Below are 24,364 nucleotides of genomic sequence, written 5' to 3' on the forward strand. Positions count from 1 at the left end.
GGACCACTCATCACATTCCACATAGAGACTTTCCACAGGTGACGTTCGGAAGGCTCCAAGGATCAGACGCAGTCCTGGTGATGTACGGGATCAACATATTCAGAGTAGATGGTCGTGCTGATCCGTATACTACACATCCATAGTCCATCCTTGACAGGATAGTGGAGGAATAGATTCGATGCAGTGTTTTACGATCTGCACCCCAGACCAATGTGAGAGTACGTTTTGACAGGTTTGATGACTTCATGCACTTTCTCTTCAACATTTCTCTGACATTTCTGGACACCATCGGACTTCGATCGTTATTGTAAAGGGGCTCGTTATTTTATTCCCCCATTCCACCAAGCACTGGGGTAGAGTATCGCCTGTTGCGATGAAACTCCCCACTCTCCAAGGCCGAAAATAAAGTTGTTGTTGTTTCTTCAAGTGCTTGATATGTGCTCCAAAAGTCAGCTTTGCGTCAAAGACCAGTCCAAGTAATTTATGTTCAGACTGAACAGTTATATCTTGTGTGCCTATTATAAGTGTAGGTTCAACAAACAGTCCCCTAACTCTTGAAAAACGAACACAGACGGTCTTCTCAGGAGAGAATTTGAAACCATTCTCGTGGGACCATGACTCTCTCGTCTCGTGACTAAACTGGTGATTGATGATGATGATGATGATGATTCGGGTTTTTATGGCGCACGGACAACTAAGGTCATAGCTAAACTGTTGGATGTTAACTGTAGTTGCCGCTCAGATATAGCAAGGTCAGATGAGGAATATGACACCTGAATGTCGTCAACATATAGTGAATATGTGACTGATGACGGTATGGCATTTGCTACAGAGTTCATCTTTACAATAAAAAGTGTAACACTTAAAACTGATCCCTGCGGAACATCGTTTTCCTGGATGAAAGGACGTGATACAGTATTTCCCAACTGAACTCTGAAAGTTCTTTCCAGAGGAAATCCTCAATGCAGCGTAGAAGACGACCGCGTGTTCCAAAAGGGGTAAGGGGTATGCGACCGCGTGTTCCAAAAAGGGACCGCGTGTTCCAAAAGGGGTCACGCAGGATTCCATATCGCCATGCAGTGTCGTAAGCCTTTTCTAAATCGAAAAAGACAGACGAACAAACGCTGCTTCCTGACGAAGGCTTCCCTTATAGTTGTCTCTAACCGTACGAGATGATCGACAGTTGAGCACGCAGCTCGGAAACCACACTGCTACTGGCTGAGGCACTGATTTTCTTCAAGGTAATATACTAGGCGGTTGTCTACCATCCTATCAAAAGTCTTCCCTAGACAACTTGTGGGAGCGATTGGCCCGTAGCAAGTGGGACAGGAAGGATCCTTCCCCAGTTTCAAAAATGGGATTATTGTTGCTGCTTTCCAGTGTGGGGGAAGGCGACCGTCCTTCCATTCCATACCAAGTTGAAGAAGTCAAGTAAAACTTCATTTGATGTTTCAGATAACTGCTGCAACATAGCATACGTAATGCGATCTGGACCTGGTGCTGCTTGTTTAGATGATAATAATGGTCTTGACAATTCTACCATGGTGAAAGGTGCATTATAAACGAACACTTGTCACCAGTGTTATTATTTATGCTCTGTTTCAAAACCTCCTGGCTATAATGCGAGGGAACTTGATACACTTTGAAAATGCTCGCCAAGTGCGTTGGCTGGTTCTTCGAGGCTCTCACAGACAGCACCGTTGACTTCTAACAGGGGAATGGAAAAGTTGGCATTATCAACCATGATTTCTCTTCAATCTGTCCCACACAAACTTGGACGGTGTACTAGAATTTAAGGATGATATAAAGCTTTCCCAAGACTCGCGCTTAGATTTCCGACGAGTCCACCTTCCTTTTGCTCTAGCTTTTTTAAATGCAATCCAGTTTGACGAAGTCGGGTATCTTCTGAATATGCCCCATGCTCATTTTGTTCTTTTCTAGTCATTTTACACTCCTCTGTCCACCAGTGCTTTGGCCGCTTGGGGAGGCGACCAGAAGTTTGTGGGATAGATTCAGTGGCAGAGCTAATTATGGTGTTTGTGATAAGGGCATTTGCTTCGTCAGCTCCCAGTTTATGGAAGCTGGAAGTCATGATATATGTGCTTTTTGTTGAAAGAGGTTCCGGTTCGCCTCTGACGATTCCCACCTAGGCGGACGTGAGCCTAAGTTATTGGGTGGTTGATTTAACGTTAAGACCATTGGAAGATGGTCACTGCCATCAGGATTGCTCTCAACTGCCCACATGATGTTCTGAAATAAGGATGGGCAACAAAAGGAAAGATCAATTGCTGAGAAGGACTGTGAGCTACTGCTTACGTATGCACTAGACGCATTTGTCTTGAAAGAAGCACCCTTTCTACCATTTTGCCACGCCCGTCAGTTTTCCTGCTGCCCCACAGGAAGTCATGGGCGTTGAAATCTCCCAGTAAAAGGAAAGATGGTGGGAGTTCATCTATTAAACCTTCTAGCATGTTTTGATTTACCATAGTGGTAAATCACAGTACGTCACGGTACGTCAGAAATCACGGTACGTCACAGTGGACGGTGGTAGGTATAAGGAACAAACAGTTAGTAACCCATGAAGACATGTTTGATCAGCAACTGCCTCCAGTGTTGTTTTCAGTGGAAAGTGCTTTTCAGGGAGGGTTTTCGATGTAAGAATAGCGACACCTCCAGACGAACTGGTTGCATCAAGCCGATCCTTTCGGAAAAGGTTCCACCGCCGGAATGTGTGTGTTTGTTGTGGATTCAAGTAAGTTTCTTGTAATGAGACACAGAATGCATCATATCTGTCTGAAAGATCGTTGATGCCATTGAGGTTTGTTAAAAGCCCTCGACAACTTCACTGCAGGATAGCCATAACGGAGGAAATAAGGGAGATGTGTACGAGACGTGCCTGCATTATGGAGAAGAGTGTACTGTTCAACGAAAGTTTTTTATTTTTTCTTTGGGTCCATTGTTGGCTGTCTCGGAGTTTTCTTCCGAGCAGCCGCTAGTTCCTCCGGCGATATATCAGGGAGTGAGCCACTCTCTGAAATATTGCCCTTAGGCTTCTTTTGCAATTGTGAGCTCACACTCGTGAACGAGCCTTGTGAGCTCATGTCATCCTCGCATTCCATGGAGCTTGCCTCCACGGGTTGCGATGACAACGGTGGCGTCTGTGAAAACGACGCCACAGAAGATTGGATTGGATTGGATTGAGGTTTTACTGGCGCATGAGCAACTGAACCACAGAAGAGGATTGTGAAACTGTGGTTACCGTTACAGGAGGTGGAGTTGGAGAAAGAGGTGTACATGTTTCGTCAAACTGTGTTGTCTCCTGTGTCTGTGTTGAGCATGAGATCACCCTTGGTTTCTCTTTAACGACCGATGAAAAGGATTTCTGGGACAGGAATGGAGATGCCTTCTTCCTGGCTTCTGGATAGCTTAGTTTCTGTGTGATTTTGATGTGCACGACTTCTTTCTCGAACTTCCACTTTGGGCAGGACCTCCAGTACGAAGGGTGGTCACCTGCGCAGTTGACGCAGTGATCAGGCCCTCTGCAATCTTTGGGGCTGTGGTCCTCCTTGCTGCAGCGAGCACAGCGTGCAGACCCTCTACAAGCATCAGAAGGATGGCCAAGGCGGTTACATGTGAAACATCTAAGTGGGTTAGGGAGTGGGTTAGGGAGGGTTAGGCCGCACCCCTGCGGTCAGGTATCCTACCTTCAACCTCTCTGGTAAAATCTGGCAGTCGATTGTGTTGCGTGTCGTTATGTACTCATTGTTCTTCCTCATTTTGTTCCTGATGTTCTATCTGTTTAGTTTAAAAAAGTGGAAAGGATAGGACACATAGTGTACGGGGCCAGTTGGTACATGTCCTTGGCCAGGCGACAAAAAGGAACGTCGTCGTCGCTGTCTCGTTCCTTTCTTTTGTCGCTGGCCAAAGGATAGGACAAGTTGACTTTATTGCATGGTAAACTACTATTATGCGAAGCAAGATTGGTAGAAATCCAGCGAACCGGTAGACAAGTACGAACGGAGTTGCCTCAGGACAGGAGTCACCGATATTTCGAACAGGGACTTTTCTTCTTCTGGGCACTGTCCTCACCATTGGCATGGTATTTAAAGGGTTAGATGTGACGTGTTAAAGGTTCATGGGAATTCTGGGTCAACAGTCCGGGGCGAGGAAAGGGTCCGTACGGGCTTCTACGGCCGGGGTGAATGGCCGCTTTGTTAGAGTGTGGAGGGGATTATGTGAACGAAGTGATCTTGGCTCCAGACCAGATACAGAAAATGGAGGTTCACGAACACGGGGACGAAACGGGGCAACAGGCAGGAATTGGCAAGCATTTCAAAAGAGAAGGAGGTTAGTGGTTACGTGGGGAAAATTCCAGAGCGAGCAAAGCATTTATTTCGAAGATGTGCATTCGTAATACAATGTTGTGACATGCAATATAGAAAGCAAAAAGCAGTGGCCATGCAGAACATAACAGATGATAAAGGGGATAGCAGGGAAAAGGTCCGAGCCTTTTCGTCCCGTTTCGTCCCCGTGTTCGTGAACCTCCCATTTCTGTAACAGGTCTGGAGCCAAGATCACTTCGTTCACATAATCCTCTCCACACTCTAACAAAACGGCCATTATCTCCGGCCGTAGAAGCCCGTACGGACCCTTTCTTCCCACCGGGCTGTTGACCCACAATTCGCATGAACCTTTACCACGTCACATCTAACCCTTTAAATACCATGCCAACGATGAGGACGGTGCCAGAAGAAGAACAGTCTCTGTTCGAAATATCGGCGGCTTCTGTCAGAGGCAACTCCCTTCGTATTATGCGAAGCCGGCTTTCTGTGTGGTGCCCCTGAATGGGTGGCTTTCAAGTGGAGAGGGGGGCGCTACGCACGCTCGGACTTCAATCTTCCGGTCCAAAATTACAGCTCTGCTCCATTGGAGCAAAGCAAAAGTTCGTGAACTATGGCTTGAACAACAGTCAAGATGAGTTCGGCCGGGAACGCCTTGCCTCCCAAGCAAGTAAGTTACTTCGAAATTTTTTGAGGGACAAACAGTGATATCAGGCAACATCAATCAATCAATCAATCAATCAGATGTGATATAACAAAATGTATGGCCGATATTTTACGCAGCCACCATCTGCACCCTGAGAATCGTACGCATGTAGTCGTTTCCATTTAGTTTCAAAGTTGTTGCTTTAACGAAGTTCCACACCTGCTGCTTTTGTGGCGTTTTTTATTTGTTTATTTTTATTTTTGTTATTGTTTGTTTTTGTTTTTTTTTTTTTTGCCTTTCTGGCCTGAATTTTGGGGCTGTTAAATGAGTGCGTGGCTGCTGGGAAAATCCCTCCGCTTCTCAACGCGGTTCGAGGTCCGCGGTTCGAATCCGCGGGCCGGCTGTGCCGTCTGGGGTTTTTCCTGGGTTTCCCTCAGACGTGTAATAGGCGTATGCCGGCACAGTTCCCTGAAGTCGGCCCATGGACGCAGCTATCCTCCCCCGAGCGGATTCCGCTCGGTCTTCCACTTCACCCTTTCCTCTCCTCTCACCACCTTTCCCTTCCCGAGAAACATGCCGCCTAATCAGGCAGGCAGACCTCTCGGGTTCCTCCCAACGACACTCCTCCTCTCCTCCTCCTAGGCGTTGAAGGAATTACGACGAAAGTGAGCGGATACACGAATTCGTTAATTCCGCAGAACAGATGGCTAACCTATATGACTGGAACCGACTATAGGAATACAGCTAGTACGCTTTGCGCAGCGGTTCATTTTCACTTACTTTTTTTTTTCCTGTTAGGATATGAGGAGAGCGTGATGTTTATACTGACACATGATGTCTGTTCTGCCCGTGCTTCTTTTGTGCTGTTTACTCACGTTCATTTCCTGTGTGTTTGTGACGCTAAGCGATTTCTAACTGCCTTGAAACATACACGTATGTGTGTGACTAATTACAAGGTAAACGTTTCTATAGAAGCAGTGTGTCGAAAGAGGCTAGATGCCCACATACCCAATGCGCTGATATCATTATTCTTCTTTCTAAAACGCACTCCCCAAAAATAAAATCACGTACGTATGATTTATTATTATATTATGTATGCGTACACACAGTAATTAATTACTGCAGCCCAAATCGGAAAGACCTTGAGCTTCCTGCAACGGCCAGCGGTAGTAGTTCTTTGGTGTACGAAAATTATTTAGTGTAACAAAATACAGCTAAGACAGTCCTACAGTTGACGGTACAATACAAAATACAAGATTTGGCCCTAGAAATGTCGTTGTTGCTTAAAAATAAAGTTGTTGTTATTTTGCTGTTTGTTACTCTAAACCACATGCGCGCTGTGAGGTCCCAATACTTCATGGGAGTAGAGCCCTGCACCATCCGCGGATGGAAGCGGATATCCGCAAGATACTTGCGGATTCGGATGAAAATTCCGAACTTTCTGCGGTGTGCGGATCGGATGCGGATGGCGCGAGGTCGGATGCGGATCGGATGCGGATACGAAGGCAGCGGATCGGTAGCGGATCGGATGCGGATATACCGCGTGCTGTAATTTTTCCACCAGCAATTTATTTGTATTGCGCTGCGACAGCGAGCGAATGCTCGGGTTCACCTTTGACCATGCACGCCAAGACGGGAGAGAAGGCATTCTGGCGTCTCGAACCGCGCTAGCACCGACGAGGTAGCGTTCCACGCGTTACAGAAGGCTCTCCGTAACGCGTTTGTTGAAATGTTTACCTTTGCTGGTCGTCGTGAGTCGTTCCGTGACAGCATGGAGGCATCCGAAATTATACCAACATATGCTTCCGGCGGTCTTTACGCGTCCTTCGAAACGTGCGGATTTTGCGGATCGGATGCGGATGGTGCGCTTTGGTCAGCGGATCGGATGCGGATGTAAACTGTTGTGTGTGCTGCGGATGCGGATCGGATGCGGTAACTGTTGCGCGGATGCGGGTCGGATGCGGATGCCAAAAATGTCATCCGCGCAGGGCTCTATATGGGAGCCCGGAAAACCGAGGGTACCTTTTTCTGACACCTTGTTTTCGCCCAACGTGCAGCGCTTACCTACTGCATGGTAGATGAAGGTATCCAGAAGACGCGAGATGTGTTTTGGCATGGACGACGAACATCGTTGCTTCTTTATTTGAGCCCCCCCCCCCCCTATAGGAAGAGCTATAAAATCTTCTCTTCCGCAGTTATGTATACCACATGAAGTATGTCATTTCCGGCATCACCCATAATACCCGTGATAATAAGTATTCAATGGTGATTAAAACCAATTGCTATTGAGTATGCGCGTAGCGCCATCGAGTGGGTATCGTGTCGTGTCATCCTGTCGGGAATCATTGGATCCAGTGCTGTTTAAGAAGTTGACACGTCAGACGCTTGGTGGAGCTACGCGCATTTTCAATGGTCATTGAAGGCTACCCGCGCGACAGGGGTATTAGAGGCTCCAACCCAGCACATCCACACACTCGAGGCAACAAAATAATATTCGCCTAACTTATTGCGCTCTCCCGTACCGTGTAAACACATGTATAAATAATAATATAATAATATAATTGGGGGTTTACGTCGCGAGACAACTGAGATCATGAGCGACGCCACAGCGGTCGGTCTGTGGATTGCTTTTGCCCACCTGAGGGTTCTTTAACGTGCGATGAAAGTTCATCACACGGCACCCCGTATTTAACGTCCCTCGCGGAAGACGGCGTGTCCAAGCAACTTGTACCCTGCCACCAAGTTGCTGGCGTCCTCGGCCGGGTTCGAACCCGCGATCTCGGGATCAGAAGGATGTATAAATAAGATGTCGTATAATAATAATAAATAATATAATAATAGTAGTAGTAGTAATCGAATCGAATCAAATCTTTATTAACTGAAAGTGGACAGTACATATCAGGCGGGTCCGCCTAAGCCCGAAGGCTTGGTAGTAGAAGGAAGGCAGTAGTAATGGTAGTAGTGGTGGTGGTAGTAGGAGTGGTAGTAGTAGTACCATACTGTCAAGTTTGCAATACTACAAGAAAATGTTCATGTTCATGTCAATGTTGGAAGACTTTATTAGCAATCTCGTTGAAAGCGGGTGAACCATTTCTTTGTCCTTCACTCGCAACGGGTCACATACGAAGGATCGATCTTGTACTTAACCGTGCAGCGTTTACTGCAGCAATCTTCATGCAAATCACACTGCATGAAAAAAAAATATTAACGTTACGTTGCAGAAGAGAACTGAAGCAAAATCGTCGTGTCAGGAACCGGCGATATTTCGAACAGAGACTCTTCTACTGTTCCAAATATCGACGCCTCCTGAGGTGAGGCTTTTGTTGCCATTCATCTGGATCACTGGACTTTACACTTTAGTAATTACACAGGAGCGTTCCTGAGATATTTGTAGGACTGCAGTTTACATGGGAGCTGCTGTTGCTTTCTACTGAGTCACCCTCTACGAAACGGAGACGCGGCATCCTGTGCTCAGCTGAATACTGCTACCAGAGAGATATACAACCTGGCTGCACTTAGTGGCCCATGTGAGAACCACATGCAGCACCGTCGATGCCCTGTTATGTTCTTGGAGTTCCTCGTGTCTACCGGTTTGCTCCAAACGTTGGTGCTTCTTCCGTGTTCTTTTTTTTTCCTGTTCTTCTTCATCATCATCGCATTTCTTTTGATCGGCGTAGCGCAGCCAGTGGAGGACAGCTCAGTTGTTGTGCTTGTGCATAAATTTAACTTCACTCTCATATCTGATATCTAATATTTCACGTATAATAGGGGGGGGATATATTTATTAGACGAAAAAGGAAGAAAAAAAGGAGGAAAGGTCAGCCAAATGGGACGTCGGCTTGCTATTCCAGAAATAAAGAAAGAAAGAAAGAAAGAAAGGAAATTAAGAAATAAATAAGACGAAAGGGAATTAGGAAATAAAGGATAAACTAACAAATGATGGAAGAAGGATGAGGTAGATTAAAGACAAAGATGACAAAAAAAGATGACTAAAAGAATGATGAGATGGATCACAGAAGAGGACTTTAAAAGGAAAGCATGGAGGTTAACGCGTTGAGGGTGAGAGTAGGGCACAGAAGAACGAGATTGCACGACTGAGTTCACAGGCTGTTCATAAGACCTGAATCTCTCAGAAAGTCAGGACTTCTTTGGTCACTGACTGCTGTGTGTGATCTCGTACTGGGCCGAGCAGAGTGGCCAGATAAAAGTCCGTGCACAGCAGCTCGAGTAGGCGTAGCGTACTGTACTGCTTTCCAGCGGTGAATCAAGGTCATGTCATAGTCAGGATTTATTTGTGCTGTTGTTGTCGTTGTTCAACAGAGCTACAAATGCGACAGTGCCGAGCGTATCCGGTAAACGTATCGGGTCGTTGCTGGTAGCCAAAGTGGTAGCCAAGGTCGTAGCCAAGGTGGTAGCCAATATGTGCGCCGCTCGTAAGCACAGTTCCTTCGCAGAGGTAACACGGCATTTTTTTAAAAACGATACCCGAATCCTCCTCAACATCACCCATGTCTACTTCTGGCCTGCTTCTCGCACCGCACTGTTCTACTTTATATTCTAAGTGTCATCTTTAAATATTGAGATGTTAAGAAATCGGGCTTACTATTAAACCTTTTTTGGTGCACGGCCAGTTTTGGTCGGAGGGCTCCTTGGTGATGGTTCCCATGGCCGACAGCATGAAGATAGCCAGAAACAGCATTAGGCGCCAGGACCGCAACATCTTCTCTTCCCATTTCCATGTTGAGACAGATATCATTAGTACTATCCCTGTTAGAAGACTAAGCACAAGAGGAGACTAACCATCGCATTCTTACTCCGCACTCCAGTATCCGCCTAGAAAAAATACGCTTCAAGGGGCCCATTGTGTAATCTGACTCTCTTTTCTTGACCTATCGATATACTCCCCAAATTAAATGACAATGGTGATGATGACGATGATTCGAGTTTTGGATTGGATTGGATTGGATTAAGGTTTTACTGGCGCATGAGCAACTAAGGCTATAATGCGCCAACACTGGGAGATATGATTCGAGTTTCGTTGGCACATCGGCAACAAGGGTCATAATGCCCACAACAGTGATAGTGATCTGGCTAGTTAAAATTAAACATAATTAGCGAGAAAAAAATATCTATAGGGCATCAGTCTAAAACTGCAGATCGTTTAGAATTCCAATATCTGTAAAGAAATTAAAAGCTCTGCTAAAAGGGATATTACCGCCTCATCACCAAGCAATTCAACGACAATGTCTCCACAGTTATATGCTCTGTTGAAAGCTCACTTGGGACACTCCTAGGGGATGCTGGAGTGTAGGCCCATCGCTCGCTTGCGTGCGCGAACAGCAAGCGAACGCGCTTCGGCAGAGTATGCCTCGAGAAGCAAAGGGAGAACCCCTCAAGACGCATGCTTTAGGGATCCTCGAAGACAGAGAGAGAATACGGTGGAAATACAGGCACTCCTAGAAGGGGGAGCAATAACAATTGGGATTGCCGAGCTCTTGGCATTCCTGAAGGCAGAACAACGGCGATAAACAGTATGCGATGGCAACTCATGAAGCGTGTGCGGGGTGACCTCTATCACGTCCTCCTGGTCTGCGGACAGTACGATCATGAGCACTCCCGCATGGAAACTTCTCTCCAACGCTTCGATCAGCGCCAGTTCAACTTAGACAAATTCTCGGGCCATGGTCGGACCCCCTCACATCTGATGCAAGGCCTGCGAGCTGTTGCTGAGTTCTCCAGCACTGGACTAATGGACGAATTCTAATAGGACACTTTTCCATCATCATCACTTTCTATCCCTTCCACCAGGTCAATGAGGCAGTGTACCGCCATAACGGCGCAGAATGACCCACCACATCATCATCCCATTTATGTGTGTGTGTGCGTGTGTGAAGGATGGTCTGATTAGGTACAGCTTGAGAAAAAAAAAACTTTATGGAGCACGGCACTAGTGTATTCCGTCATCGGAATGTTTCCATATTGTAGCGAACGGGAGCGGACATAGTTAGAAACAGGTGCCTTGGTTGTCCCGTCACCTGTTTGTAGTTTCGTTCGATCCTGAAAGCAACAAGGGGGGGGGGGGGGACACTCCGACGTAGAAATACACGAGTGCTGCGTTTCGAAAGCTCTCGTACGAAGCTGTACAACAATTTCTGTTTTAAAAACATACCCTAACCTTAAAGTAGGACAGAGGTAATTTTTAACATGCAGTTTTGTTCCTATAAAACTGTTAAGTAGGCCAGTAAGATGCACCATGCGAAGTAATTTACACCACAGAGTCATAATTATCGCAGAAATTGACTTTCAAATACGTCGCAAAAAGCGACCGTGCGCAACGGTGGTGAAGAGCAGTATACCAGCCTGTGATCTGTCTGGAACCTCGCGCTGCCGCTATAAGGAGAATGCTCGCTGAATGGCCTAAAGAAATGTTGTCTGCTACTCCGCTGTCGTCTGCTACTCGGCTGTTCGGAGTTCTGAAAAAGCCTTTCTCCTGACTCGGTAATGCTTCGGCAGCTCCTTCTATCCCCAATTCTCCCGGAGAAGTGGCAAAACTGGTTTACGGCGGCAAAGGGTGGTGGTGGTGGTGGTGGTGGTGATAGGGCTTGCCGTTGTCGGCCTCACGTATGTGGGCAACGTCACGACTCACGCCCTGGGGAATGTGCGTCCTGGGCCGACTTCTAAGGGAACTGTGCCGACATATGTCTGAAAGCGTCTGAGGAAAACCCAGGAAAAACCCCAGACAGCACAGCCGGCACCGGGATTCGAACCCGGGTACCTCCCAGTAAAGGCGCAAAGGGACAATGCGCTGACCCCTACTGACCGGCGAACCAGAACGAGTTCTCCTTATAGCGTCATCGGTGACGTGGCATCATCCCTCTTCATCCTCGTTATAGCTGGAGTGGCGAGTTAAGTGTGAACGCGCGGAGCCACGTTTATGTGAGGTTTTCTTTTTCCTTTTTTTATGTGAAACAAATTGCGCACATCAAAACATTTCGCGCTATTCGGGATAATGACGCACACACTTTCATTTGATGTCTTAATGTGAAATTTTTTTTTGGATGGCCCTCTGTACTCCTTTAAGAGCTTCATTCTCCAGTTCGAGCACCGTGCTCGGTAGCTCAGTTCGTAGCATGTTCGTCTATGCTGATCCCAAGGTTGCGGGGTCAAACCCGGCCGAGGGCACCAGCAACTTGGTGGCAGAGTACACGTTGCTTTGACACACGTCGTCCTCCGCGAGGGACGTAAAATACCGCGCGCCGCGTGCTGAACTTTCGGTGGGCAAAAGGTGGGCCCTAGGTGGGCAAAATTACTGTGGCGCCGCTTATGATCACACCTGTCTGGCGACGTAAATCCACGACTCATTACTACTTGCCATTCAGGCGCGTCTAACTGGCTAGTCACTCACAGAAACCCTTACTTCACTTCATGGCAGTATAGGTGTGGAGAAACACATTTTGGCGTGGTAACAATTTCATAAACTTTTTGATGAAGTCGACAACTGTGTGTGGTGTCTTTCGTCTTTCGTATAGCGCTACCAAGTTACGAGTTATAGTTCAGATTCGACGTGTCTCGTAGATTCTTACCGGGCACGGAGTCCAGTAGCCGTCGTTTACTCTTTAGGGTCGTCAGTAGAATGAGGATTAGAGTAAGTGCCGTACGGTCTTCGTTTAATTATTCGCAGCAGCTGCGCAGACCGGCACGACGAGAACTTGTCTCGGGATAAACAGCTGCGATATTTCGCACCTCGCTTCAGTGTCGGTTGTGCTAGATACGAAGCCACGACCATTTTTTTTAAAAACACTAACTGTTCTTCCGTTGTCTAGTATCATTTAATATAAAGTGTCATGTCACAAATCATTCAAAGCGTCATTGCTTTCCTCGAAACTTTGTTGTGTTCCCAGTTTTGCGTTAATTGCGTTCTCGCGTGTCGGTACAGTCGTATCGGATGCGTTATGGGGAAGCGTATACGGGTGCGAGGGGATGGGGGATGTGGGGTTACAGTGTAGTGTAGTGTGTGTCTGTGTGTGTGTGTGTTTGCGTGTGTGTTTTCGTGGTTGGTGGTACGGTGGATGACGATGGTGATGAGACAGGACGCTACAATGCGAGTCTCCGCATTATGGCAGTAGCAGACGTCTAAACAATTCCCAAAAAATCCGAGTGCTCCTTGTGCACATTTATGGGAAAGAGAAAGTAAGCCTCCATATTTAGCTTTAGCTGAATTTTCATTCGCCGAGGAGGAGGAGGAGGAGGAGGAGGAGTGTCGTTGGGAGGAACCCGAGAGGTCTGCCTGCCTGATTAGGCGGCATGTTTCTCGGGAAGGGAAAGGTGGTGGTGGAGAGGAGGAGAGGAAAGGGTGAAGTGGAAGACCGAGCGGAATCCGCTCGGGGGAGGATAGCTGCGTCCATGGGCCGACTTCAGGGGAACTGTGCCGGCATACGCCTATTACACATCTGAGGGAAACCCAGGAAAAACCCCAGACGGCACAGCCGCGGCCCGCGGATTCGAACCGCGGACCTCCCAGTCTCCAAGCGCAGCGCGTTACTTCATTCGCCGAGAGAGGAGAAACCAAAGGATTTGGGAGGCACTCTCTCTCTTCTTATCTTTTTTGTTCTTTTTTTTTCTTTTTTTGCTGATGAGCAAACGACAAAGAAAACCCCATAGTGAGAAGAAACCAATACAAAACCCAGGGCTAGGCTCTCCGCCAATTTCGGAAGTCTTTCATTCGTCGGGAGAATAATACAATTTTTAGACTTGTATCTTTCTTTTTCACACAAATAAAAGTACTTCCGCTGGGGCACGCTGATTCGTGTTAACCACGTACGAGGCATACGTGGACAGAGGCTCCGTACCAGCTCCCGTGGTTCAGTGGTTAGCGTGCTGGCCATGTGACGTCGAGACTGGGAGGTACCCGGGTTCGAATCCCGGTGCCGGTTTTTCCTGGGTTTTCCTCAGACGCTTTCAGACATATGTCGGCACAGTTCCCTTAGAAGTCGGCCCAGGACGCACATTCCCCCAGGGCGTGAGTCGTGACGTTGCCCACATATGTGAGGCCGACAACGGCAAGCCCTATCACCACCACCACCACCACCACCAGAGGCTCCGTAGCTGACGGACTGCCCTACACGTAAGACCCTAATGAGCACACCTTTAGAGGCTGTTAAGCAGAGTTCGAGGTAACTCGTTACAAGTAACTCGTTACTGTAACTAATTTCCCTTCTTTGGTAACTTCACTCGGTACTTTTTCGCCGTGGTAACTTTACGAGGAACTGTTTTCTTTTTTCAGGTGACTTTGCCAAAGTAACTTAAGCTAAGTTCCAAGTTACTTTTTATTCGCTTTTCACTCACGTCCACATATTTTCTTGGTTTCTCTCCGGTTCTTTCACGGCATTTTATGCTATAAAACGTGATATTCAATCAGTGACAGTGTTCTATTCAGGAAGTAAGAACCCGCTGCCATTGAAATGAAGCTAAACCATTGTGCGCCCAGTGGAGTAAGGTGCAAAGCGTTCGAATTGTTGGACATATACGAAAAAGATCTAAGCGTGTTGCATTCCTCCGCAGGCAACTCAAGGTCTAACTCAACTGCTCACGCGCGCTGCACCTGTGTAGTGCTACTTTGCCTCCGAAGTAACTTGGAAGTAACTCGTTCCTGTTTTTTAAGTAACTCCGTAAGTGCGAGTTACATTTCAGGCTGAAGAACTTCGGTATTAACTTAGTTACATTTTTCGCACGGTAACTTAACTCGTAACGAGTTCTTTTTGACGGGTACCTTCTCGATCTATGCTGTTAAGCATGTAACCAGACTTGTGCGTAACGCGTTACTAGTATTTGCGTTACTTGTAATCAATTACTTTTTTAAGTAATTTTTCGAGTAACTTGGCTCTCGCTAACGCAACTTGGATCTCGCTAATCGAGATCAACGACGTTCGCGAACAGGATTACACTTCAAAGAGAGTTGGCCCAGGCGCAGTGCGATATGGCTCTCCCTTTCCCCTTACACCGCGAACCTTGGCGCCATGTGTTCCCAACGTCCGTCTATCTATTTCACTTATAAATGCATTTCATTTAGCCAAACACTGTCTGAATGCGATGCGTTTCACAAAGTCAGTTCCAAATGCGGTTGGTTCCCAAAAACGAAAACCTGGATTCCCAATGTCAAGAGCGAACGGCAAGGTTCTGTGAAATGACGTTGCCTCGATCACGATTGAGCGCTACAGTCTACGTACATAATGCGCACACTACGTCTGGTATTCCATACACTTACTTCGGGAAACCAGACTGACATCGAGCACCCAGGACGGACGGTGTCAGGTCGTTACCGCTGTCATTCCAAAGACAGTGGGCAAAGAGAAATATGGAATGAACGATAAAACTAATGAAGCGTCTCAAAACAATTTTAATGAGTGACGAGCTTTCGTGTTAAAGCCATGTGGTAACTTGGAGAAGGTCCATATTTGTGTGTGCAGTTATCATTTGCGCCACTCATTACTCCTTCATGGCTTCCTAACATCCTCTTATCTCGTGACATCACCTCACCTTAGCATATAGGCATCCTTAGTGACGCTGCCCAAAACTGCGAAGTCAACAAATGACCAGATAACGTAATGACCACCACAATCGCCACCCGACATACATACATACGTTACATACCCGGCTAGCCACAGGACATACGTTGTATCGAACCCACGTGCAGAAGTGAAGCACTGACGAATGACACTAAAACGCAAAAGAGACACGAACAGCGCACCTGCCCTAATCGTCAACCCTATCGTAGACCGCTATGGTTCGGTGGAGGCATCCTTCCCGGCACGGGAGGGTGTATCCTCACGGTAGGTGGCACTACGGTCCTCTACCATGAGTCCATACCAGCTTGCCTGAACTCTCTCCCTTCTTTCCATGGGAGGGTGATTGTGGAAATCATGCACGTTGACATTTCTCATATGTTACGCGAGTCGAACATCAGTGAATCTTTCCACAGTTAAGGTCGCCTTTCTAGCTAAAGGCTTAACAAGTTATACATTGGGAAATGTTAACTCCTACAGAAAACCCCGCCCATAAATCTAAAGTCATCTGTGATAGGCTTAGACAGGAGCATGACGCCTTCGACGCATTGTCTGACGCGTCTGGGTTTTCCTCGGACGCTTTCAGACGCATGTCTGCACAGTTCCCTTAGAAGTCTGCCCAGGACGCACATTCCCCAAGGGCGTCAGTCGTGACGTTGCCCACCTCCACCACGTCCACCACCACCAGTCACAACGTATAGTGCCACAGCATGCTTCAAACTGTTGAGACTTAAGATGATTATAATGATGACGATTGGTGTCTTCTGGCACGAAGGCGACTTAGGCTACAATGTTGAGGTTTACCTAAGATTCAAGATTCAAGATTTATTTTTATTTTTTTTTTTGCATCATACACACAAATTAGATGTGGGACTGCTAGGTCAAGCCTGTGAGGCAGCCCCAGATTTACACATTATTAAAACGAAATAAGACGTAAAATGCATCTTGGGGTTAGCCACGTGAACAAAATAAATGAAAAGAGAAACACACCGTGAAAAATTGTACGCATAAAAATAAGTTGGACAAATGCGCTTTTTCTTTCCCCCCCCCCCCCCCCCTTTCTTTCCCCTTTTGAAATTTAAGGCACAACAGATCACGGGAAAGAATACACTTGAGAACCCTCACGTAGGTCCGTGTTTGGGCTGAAGATAAGGGGGACGAAGCACAAGCTGTCTAACGCGTTCCTACAGTCTATCGACCCATTGATGGAGTTTGTCGTCGCTTGCCACTGCAGTCGTAAAGAAGAATCCCTTCTCCACGACTCAATGTTGCCAGTACTCCCTCGCTTCTCTTCAACATGGGTCGGTTAAGGTTTCCAAACTGCACTGTCTGGGGTGTAGAAGGTGATATCCCAAACCAACTCCTGTATTGTCAACAGCACCTTCACCATCGGAACACCTTCCGGTATCGTCTACTCCAGATGGGCTGTAATGACTTTTCCTATAGGCCACTTTCCTTGGCCGTGTCCTGCACCCCAACCAGTTGGCTGTCACTGCCGCTGTTCTCTGTTTTCTCAGAGCCTCAGGACTCATGAACAGTGTGTGACTTTGTCACGTTGTTATAGTGTCTTTTTTTCTTTCTTTCCTTTCCCTTTTCTTCGTTTCGGTTTTTAGTTTCCTTTCTTTGTAATAGCATGCCGGCTCCTCGCATGGCTAACCTTTCCTTCCCCCTTTTTTTTAATAAACATACCCTCCCCCTTTGGTCATCACGTATAGCAGCCAAAAACCAGGTACAGACACAAGAATGAAACACGAAAAACTGAAAGGGAAAAAGCAGCACGAAAAACTGAACGGAGAGAAGAGACATGCGCACACAACGAGCGCTGTACACCAACTCGCACACGTCACTAACGAAACTGCTATCACGAAAACTGCACACGAAAACTGCACACTGCACACTGCAAACTGCACACGAAACTGCTATCCGCGAATCCGCGCAACATCATTGCTTCCGGATAGAAGTATAACGTTTTGAAGACCGCATTGATCAAAGGCGGATAAAACCGCGCGCGCACCTGCGGTGCCCGCGGATATTAGCATCTTATCCGCAAATAAGCATTAGTGTCTCTGCCGATGTATCGTAGGGGGAGCCATAATTGAGTGCCAGCAAATGAATGAATCAAAATGACCTCGAAGTGTGCCATTGCTTGCTTGCTTGCAGTGCTCTTAAATGCTGTGATTTGCTTACTAACTAAAAATATATTTCGCGAAGGCAGAAAAAGAGGCGATGTCAAGTTGCCGGTGATGAGTAGATCAAAAAGTGATATTAAACGGTAGGAGCAACTTATTTATTTACACATGGTAACAAGTATTTTGTGCAGGACACTGCACTTCTTCAGGTTACAAAACCTTTTGTAAAACCTTTTGTAAACCTTTTTGTAACCTGAAGAAGTACAGTCTCGTGCACGAAAGACTTGTTACCATGTGGAAAAAAATAAGTTGCTCTTACCGTTTAATATAATTCTTTTAACTATTGTGCCGTTAAGTATATAGGACAACGGCGGATGACATACTGGTAACGTTCCTGAGACAGTTTTGTATGCCGAAACACACACGTTCATGACAAACATTTTTGTTGATGATGATTATTATTATTCGGGTTTTTCTGGCGCATTGACAACTACGATCATATAATGCGCCATACATTTTTGTCATGGCTATATTTCCTATGCAAATGCAATGACCGCCGATGTGAGGTATACAAGTACGAATGCGGTTTCAGATCATGCGCGATAGCGTGTGGATATGAGTACGGTCAACCTTATCAGCGCTCACTTCTACGTATAGCACATGACCTCTCAGGACCACATTCTCTCGACGTCGTTCAACTGTTGATTGCTTTTAACGCCACAATCTCTTTTTTTTTTTCCTCTCTGCCTAGACAGGGTGATACATGCTTATCAGGGAGCCTCTCGCAGGAAAGGTCGAAAACCCCATTCTTCTCCCGAACTGTGATTAATGTTGCGACTCAGTGAAACCGAAGTTTCTCTTCTTCTTTTTCGTCTTTTTTTTTTTAACCTTTACTCGCGGATCACTTAACTACCATTAAGTTTGCAGCAATTCGCTCGTTTCTTTTTCTCGATGACACTTTGCTGGAAAGGGTGGGGGTTAGCATATAGGCTCTGGTTACTGGGCGGCGTGATTGGATTTTGGTCAAAGTTGTAGGTTGCCCTCCGAGACTGTCATGGTTGTGGCCCTATAAAGGAGCTGGAATGTGATATTTAACGTGGCTCGAAACCATGTTTCATGAAAGAAGCAGTTTCTCAGGAGCCAGAATGCTCAATATTTCCGCTGAGCGGTGCATCGTCAATGCGCAATCAAATTTACAAATGCCCGGGGTCGACACGGTTCCCTGGCGTGATGTCAAGAGACCAGTGCACCATCAGGCATGCGAGAGAAGGAGCAGCAATATTTCTATGGCCGCGGTGTTGCTAAATTTAGCGACAAAGTCGCTACAGTGACAACTTTTTTTTTTGTATACTGGGTTTAACGACTTCCTCCAGCATATCATGAGATATTTAGGGCAGTGAAAATGTGAAAACGTCGGTAAAAAATCGGTTCGTGCAGTATTGAAGACTTCATGACGTCGGTTTGGGGGAACGCGGAAACAAGAAATGAGTAATATTGAACGCTTCTGGTCGGTATGCAGGTTCAAGCTTCTAAAGCCAGCAAAATTGATGTGCGGTCCTCCAGGAAGCGAGGTATCAACGCATCCCCCCAATGAGTAAAGGCCGGCACGCATACGACGTTTTCCCCGACGGAAAAACGTCAAGAGCTCGACGGTTTTCCGCTCGAGTCCGAAAACAACAGGCGCAGACCTGTTTCGTCGACGTCTAGGGTGAGCAGATGCATGAGGCCAACGGCGGAAGTGACGCTCGGCCTTGAGCGCCTTGACCATGCAGTGCTTGCCCGAAGCGGCCGCCAGCACAGGCAGTGTGCTCGCGCCGGCGTGGACAGACAGGGAAAGTAGCAGACGACCAAGTTGGCGTACGAACGAAGTGGGCAACACAATTGTGGACAGGGGAACATTCCTATCAGTTACAAAACACCTAGGTTCTTGCGACGGTTGTTTCCTGCTGTCCTTGAAAGCCCTACGGTTCCACAAAACGGGGGGGGGGGGCTGTTCCCGCATTCTTATTTTGCGTGTTCGTCGGTTTGTGTTACCCCAAATTATACCCACGCGGGATTGTGTTTTATATTCTAAACGTGAAATTGTCACCCACGTTCTTACCCGTGACAGAAAACGCCGCTAGGGACTCCGAAGCCAAGCATCGCTGACGCAGCGCAAGGAACTGTCGAAAAAAATCGTCGTTTGCGGGTGGGCTCGGCGCGTTTTCGTCGAGAAAAACGTCGTACGCGGGTCCCACTCTCCCACTGAGTAACGGTAACGCCGTGGCTCATTGAGAGAGAGGACAGCGCCACCAGCGCACCCTGGGCCTGCTCGTACACGGAAAAAGGGGCACGGAAAACGGCCCACATTGCAAGACGCCCATAGGATGTGGTGCGCGCTGCTCATGTAACCAGCGTGCGTCAAAGTGCATATTGAACATGAGCTTCTTTCCTCTGAACAAACGAGTAAATGTGAGTGGGATGACACTATATAGTGAAAGGGGGCTAAGAGAGTGTTTCCCGGTGTGCATCATTGTTTGTAGTCATTACAAGTCCTAAATACTAGGTTCTACACCAAATCCGCAAGCTATGATATTGTATTTTCATTTAATTCAAATTTATTTGTGTTACGTGTCCATACATTACAGATACAAAGAGTTGAATGAGCCAATGGGAATGAGCTTCCAGTCCTTGCTGCCATATGACTCTTTCTTACGTGTTTAGAGCCCCTATTCGGCACTTGTTGAAACTCGTAATCTCCCTTTCTTTATCCTCATGTAACCTAATCTATTATCCCCTTTTCTTTTTGTATTGCCTTCTAAAGCCGTCAGTACTCAATGCACAAGTAAACAAAGTTTCCCCCGTATATCATAGTCGTCAATAAATCACGTTACTCGTGTTACTATGACGTTGCAAAGCCATTGCAAAATGGAGAGCAATTAGAGCAAGAGATTTCACCACGTATTTTATGGTACGCGCCAATAACCGCATAATAACGCAAAACTGTTTAGTCCATTCTGCAGAGCATTGTATGCAGCCAGGAAGGCTGCCTTTCCACCCCAAAGATGTTAATCAGACTGTTGGGAAGGTAGATAATTCGTTAAAGCTACCAATGACAGTAATTGTTGGTATTATTACGCGCCTATTTTAAACTTGGCGTCTTATAGAGACTTTCCCCCCAAATTTTTCGAGATTTAGCGGCTTTTTAAACAAAACTTAGCGACTATACAAGCAGAGAAAAAGTGGCAACACTGGCTGGCTATACTCCTACGGCGCTTCCGCCGCGTCGGTTACGTCAGGAGTCACCGGATCGCATGGAAGGGCAGTACTTGATGTACTGGGATACTCAAGTAGTGCTTGAAGTACATTTCTGAATCATTGTACTTCACTTTAAGTACATTTCCAATTGTGCACTTTGTACTGCACTTTAAGTACCATTTCTGTTGTACTTTCCGTCGAGCACTCAAGTTCCCAACTGGACATGCGTGTGTGTGTGAGTGAGTGTGAGTGAGTGCGTGTGTGTGTGTAACTGAGGGTTTTATGGCGCAAGGGGAACTAACTGGACATGCAAAGACAAAAAATTTGAAGTATCCAGTAAGTATTGTGCCTAGAAGCAGTATTTTTTAGCAAGAAAATTGATTGCTGACCTTTTCCTTTTACTTTTCCCGGTACTTTGTACTGTACTCTAAGTACATTTACATATGATCCTTGTGCTCTATGGTACGTGCGCGTTCTTAGAAGCAGTGGTGTGTTTCTAGGGGGGGGGGGGGTGCAGACCGGGAGCCTCTTGCGCGCTGCAGGTCCGTGGCGTTTCCCGTGGTTCCTTCTAAAGTTCATGTTATTTGTGCCACAATCCCGTGCATTCAAAAGCGTAAAATTTATTTTGCTGCACCTTCAACAGACAAATGTTTCAAAGGCCTTGGTGGCGCAAAGGCCTTCCCGCACGCAGCATGGCCAGCCATAACTGCCTTTCCAGTGGCAGATTCAGAAAGCAAGCGAATACACACAAGGAAATATGGACGCGTGAAGCCAGCTGAGGAATTTTATCGCATAAAACTACAAAACAACAATCTTTTTTTGTCAGCGTTCTAGGTTATTAGTCCAGTACTTGTTTTCGGCTTGCGCTTTCGGAACTGCTTGTCCAGAGTGGTCAGTTTTGCTCCGGAAGTAATAAACAGGTTTCGCGAACTCTGCTCCTTTTGTGTCTCCTTTTCCCTTCTAAGGGCTTAATGCCGCTGTCTGGCAAGACCTCAGTCTTGCTTTTTGTGTACGCCCTCTGACAGATGCATTAATAATGGTGGTGTGCTGCGTTGTATACAGCCATATTCCTTTCTCACTTCCTTTTACTGAAATAAACGCGACACGACACGAATTAGATTGAGTTGAGCTGGAGCGCTATTGGCTCATGTCTTTACGGCTTCCGCGATACAGGGTTTCTTTTCAAGCTTATTTTTTATTTAAAAAATTGTGTGAGCAGCGCTGATGCCATTTTGGCTGCGGGATACGCGGCCGGGCGGACACCCTGTAGGACAGTGTATGCAGCTACTGGACAACTAATTAGCTATATAAAATTCACTAGTTAACTGCTAGTGCTGTCTGGGGTTTTTCCTGGGTTTTCCTCAGACGCTTTCAGACATATGTCGGCACAGTTCCCCTAGAAGTCGGCCCAGGACGCACATTTCCCAGGGCGTCAGTCGTGACGTTGCCCACATACGTGAGGCCGACAACGGCAAGCCCTTTCAACATCACCACCACCACCACTAGTTAACTGATTCATTGGATGATTTCTGTGAAACGCGAAATGGCAGAATTGGAGACAGCCATTGTTCAAGTCCATCGTCTTTATTAAACCCCCATGAGATGCGAACGAACCTTGATATCTAAGTTCCCAAATTTCGCTATGCAAATCAGCCTAAACCATCGCTATACGAACTACCCGAGCCGAGAAAGAGCGACATATCGAATCCATGTGAGAGGGTCACGTGCTTTGGAGCGATGGCGCGCTGTTTGGAGTAGGCGCTAATCTGTTGGCCAGATAGACCACACTCCGAACCAGATAAGGAGGTGGTCGCGTCGTTTCAGCGCTCGAGTCAGCGCAGGAGTCGTTATTACGACCATGGTCGTTTCCGCAAATTTTGGTCATAATGCAGAATTGTCATATTAACGGGGGGAGGGGGATTTGCAGAGGTTTCACTGCTGGTCTCGGGGGGGGGGGATGATGTTCAATACTTACCCCCCCCCGAGTCCCCCGCTGCGAAGGTATCGGCAAAGTGATCCGCGGCTTCATCTCTCGTCTTCTTCTGTGTCTCTTTCGTCTGTCTGTCTGTCGGTTAATATTTTTCTCCCTTTCGTCGTCTGTCTGTCGGTTAATATTTTTGTCCAGCTAGTCCCAACTCTAGACATCACCACTCACTTGACAGATCACGAGACAGTACTCGTCACTCTAAACATAGCTCTTAAACAAACGGGTGTACTTTAACTCCTTTTTCTTGCCACATATATAACTCCCTTTTGGAGAGTACAATTACTCTAAAAAAATGAGTCTCCTCACTTCCTCAAGGGAGTAGCGTAACTCCCTTTCTACCTACCCTTCCCTTTTCTGTTCTTCTTTTCCTTTTCTTCCGTTTTCTTTCCTCCCATTTTCTCCCTTTTCTTATTTTCCTTCTTTGCCATTTCTTTTCGTCCCCTTTTCTTTCCTTCTTCCTTCTTTTCCTTTTTTTGTTTGGAATAGCAAGCCGTCCTTCGTCTGGCTGACCTTTCCTTCCTTTTTTTTAATAAACATATCCCCCCCCCCCTTTCTAGAGTTTGAGACTCTTTTTTTGTAGAGCAATTGTACTCTCCAAAAGGGAGTGATATATGTGTCAAGAAAAGGAGTTAAAGCACACCTTTTTTTTTTTTTTTTGCTGAAGACTTGGAGATGATCGCGATGATCGCAGCTCAGCAAGAAATTAACTGTTATCAGCACGCCTGTCATTCACTCTTTAATTTCTTGCTGAGCTGCTGTCATCGCGATCATCTCCAAGTCTTCAGCATGACCTTCGAGTAAACCACCAAGGTACAGATCCTCATATCCATTCGACCACCACTCTGAGAAAAACCATTTATTTCGAAATCATCGAAGCAGAAAAGAACGCCTTACCGGAGCTCTTTCACTGAACATCTTTATAAGAGCATTCTAAGAACCGCTCCTCAGAAACAGCGCATGGTGTAAGGCGGGTAAGTGCTGGGACGGCAACGGCCACTGCAGCAGGAAGCGTCCTTGTCGCACTGCGTGCAGAAAATTATTCGCATCACACTGCAGAACAGAAACCACAAACGTATTTTATTCTTCAGCAACAGATCGATGCATAGCGCTCATCCCGTGGAAGCACAATGAGTTACACGCACGGTTTATTGACACAAGCTTCCGTGCAGAACACGTTTTCACGTGATGAAGTGCAGGTTCTGCACGAAAGCTTGTGTCAATAAACAGTTGAAAGCTTCACTGCGTGTACTTCGTTGTGCCTGTATATCTTGGACGCTGACTGCCCCCTTGGATTCCAGACTGGTGCCCGTTACTCCAAAAAAAGTAATTGATTACAGTTACCGTTACACTTCTAGCAAAAGTAATTCATCACCGTTACAAATTACTCGACTCAAAATGTAATTGAGTAACGAGTACAAAGGTAACGTGTTACTCGAGCCGTTACTTTCAATTCGTGCAAAAAT

At 46.6% G+C, this 24,364-nt stretch overlaps 2 long non-coding RNA genes across 4 annotated transcripts in view; one reads left to right on the top strand and one right to left on the bottom strand.

The window, feature by feature from the left end:
• LOC135365826 (uncharacterized) overlaps positions 1-24,364 on the top strand; it is a 49,525-nt gene that overhangs the window by 5,489 nt on the left and 19,672 nt on the right. The window lies entirely within an intron of this gene.
• LOC135365823 (uncharacterized) lies at positions 8,114-12,595 on the bottom strand. Its single transcript, XR_010413939.1, has 3 exons — positions 12,570-12,595; positions 9,590-9,706; positions 8,114-8,172 (listed from the first exon to the last, which is right to left on the bottom strand). It is a non-coding gene; the product is annotated as an uncharacterized LOC135365823 (long non-coding RNA).

Source organism: Ornithodoros turicata, chromosome 8 (assembly GCF_037126465.1).
Source record: "Ornithodoros turicata isolate Travis chromosome 8, ASM3712646v1, whole genome shotgun sequence".
NCBI classification, from domain to species: Eukaryota; Metazoa; Arthropoda; class Arachnida; order Ixodida; family Argasidae; genus Ornithodoros; species Ornithodoros turicata.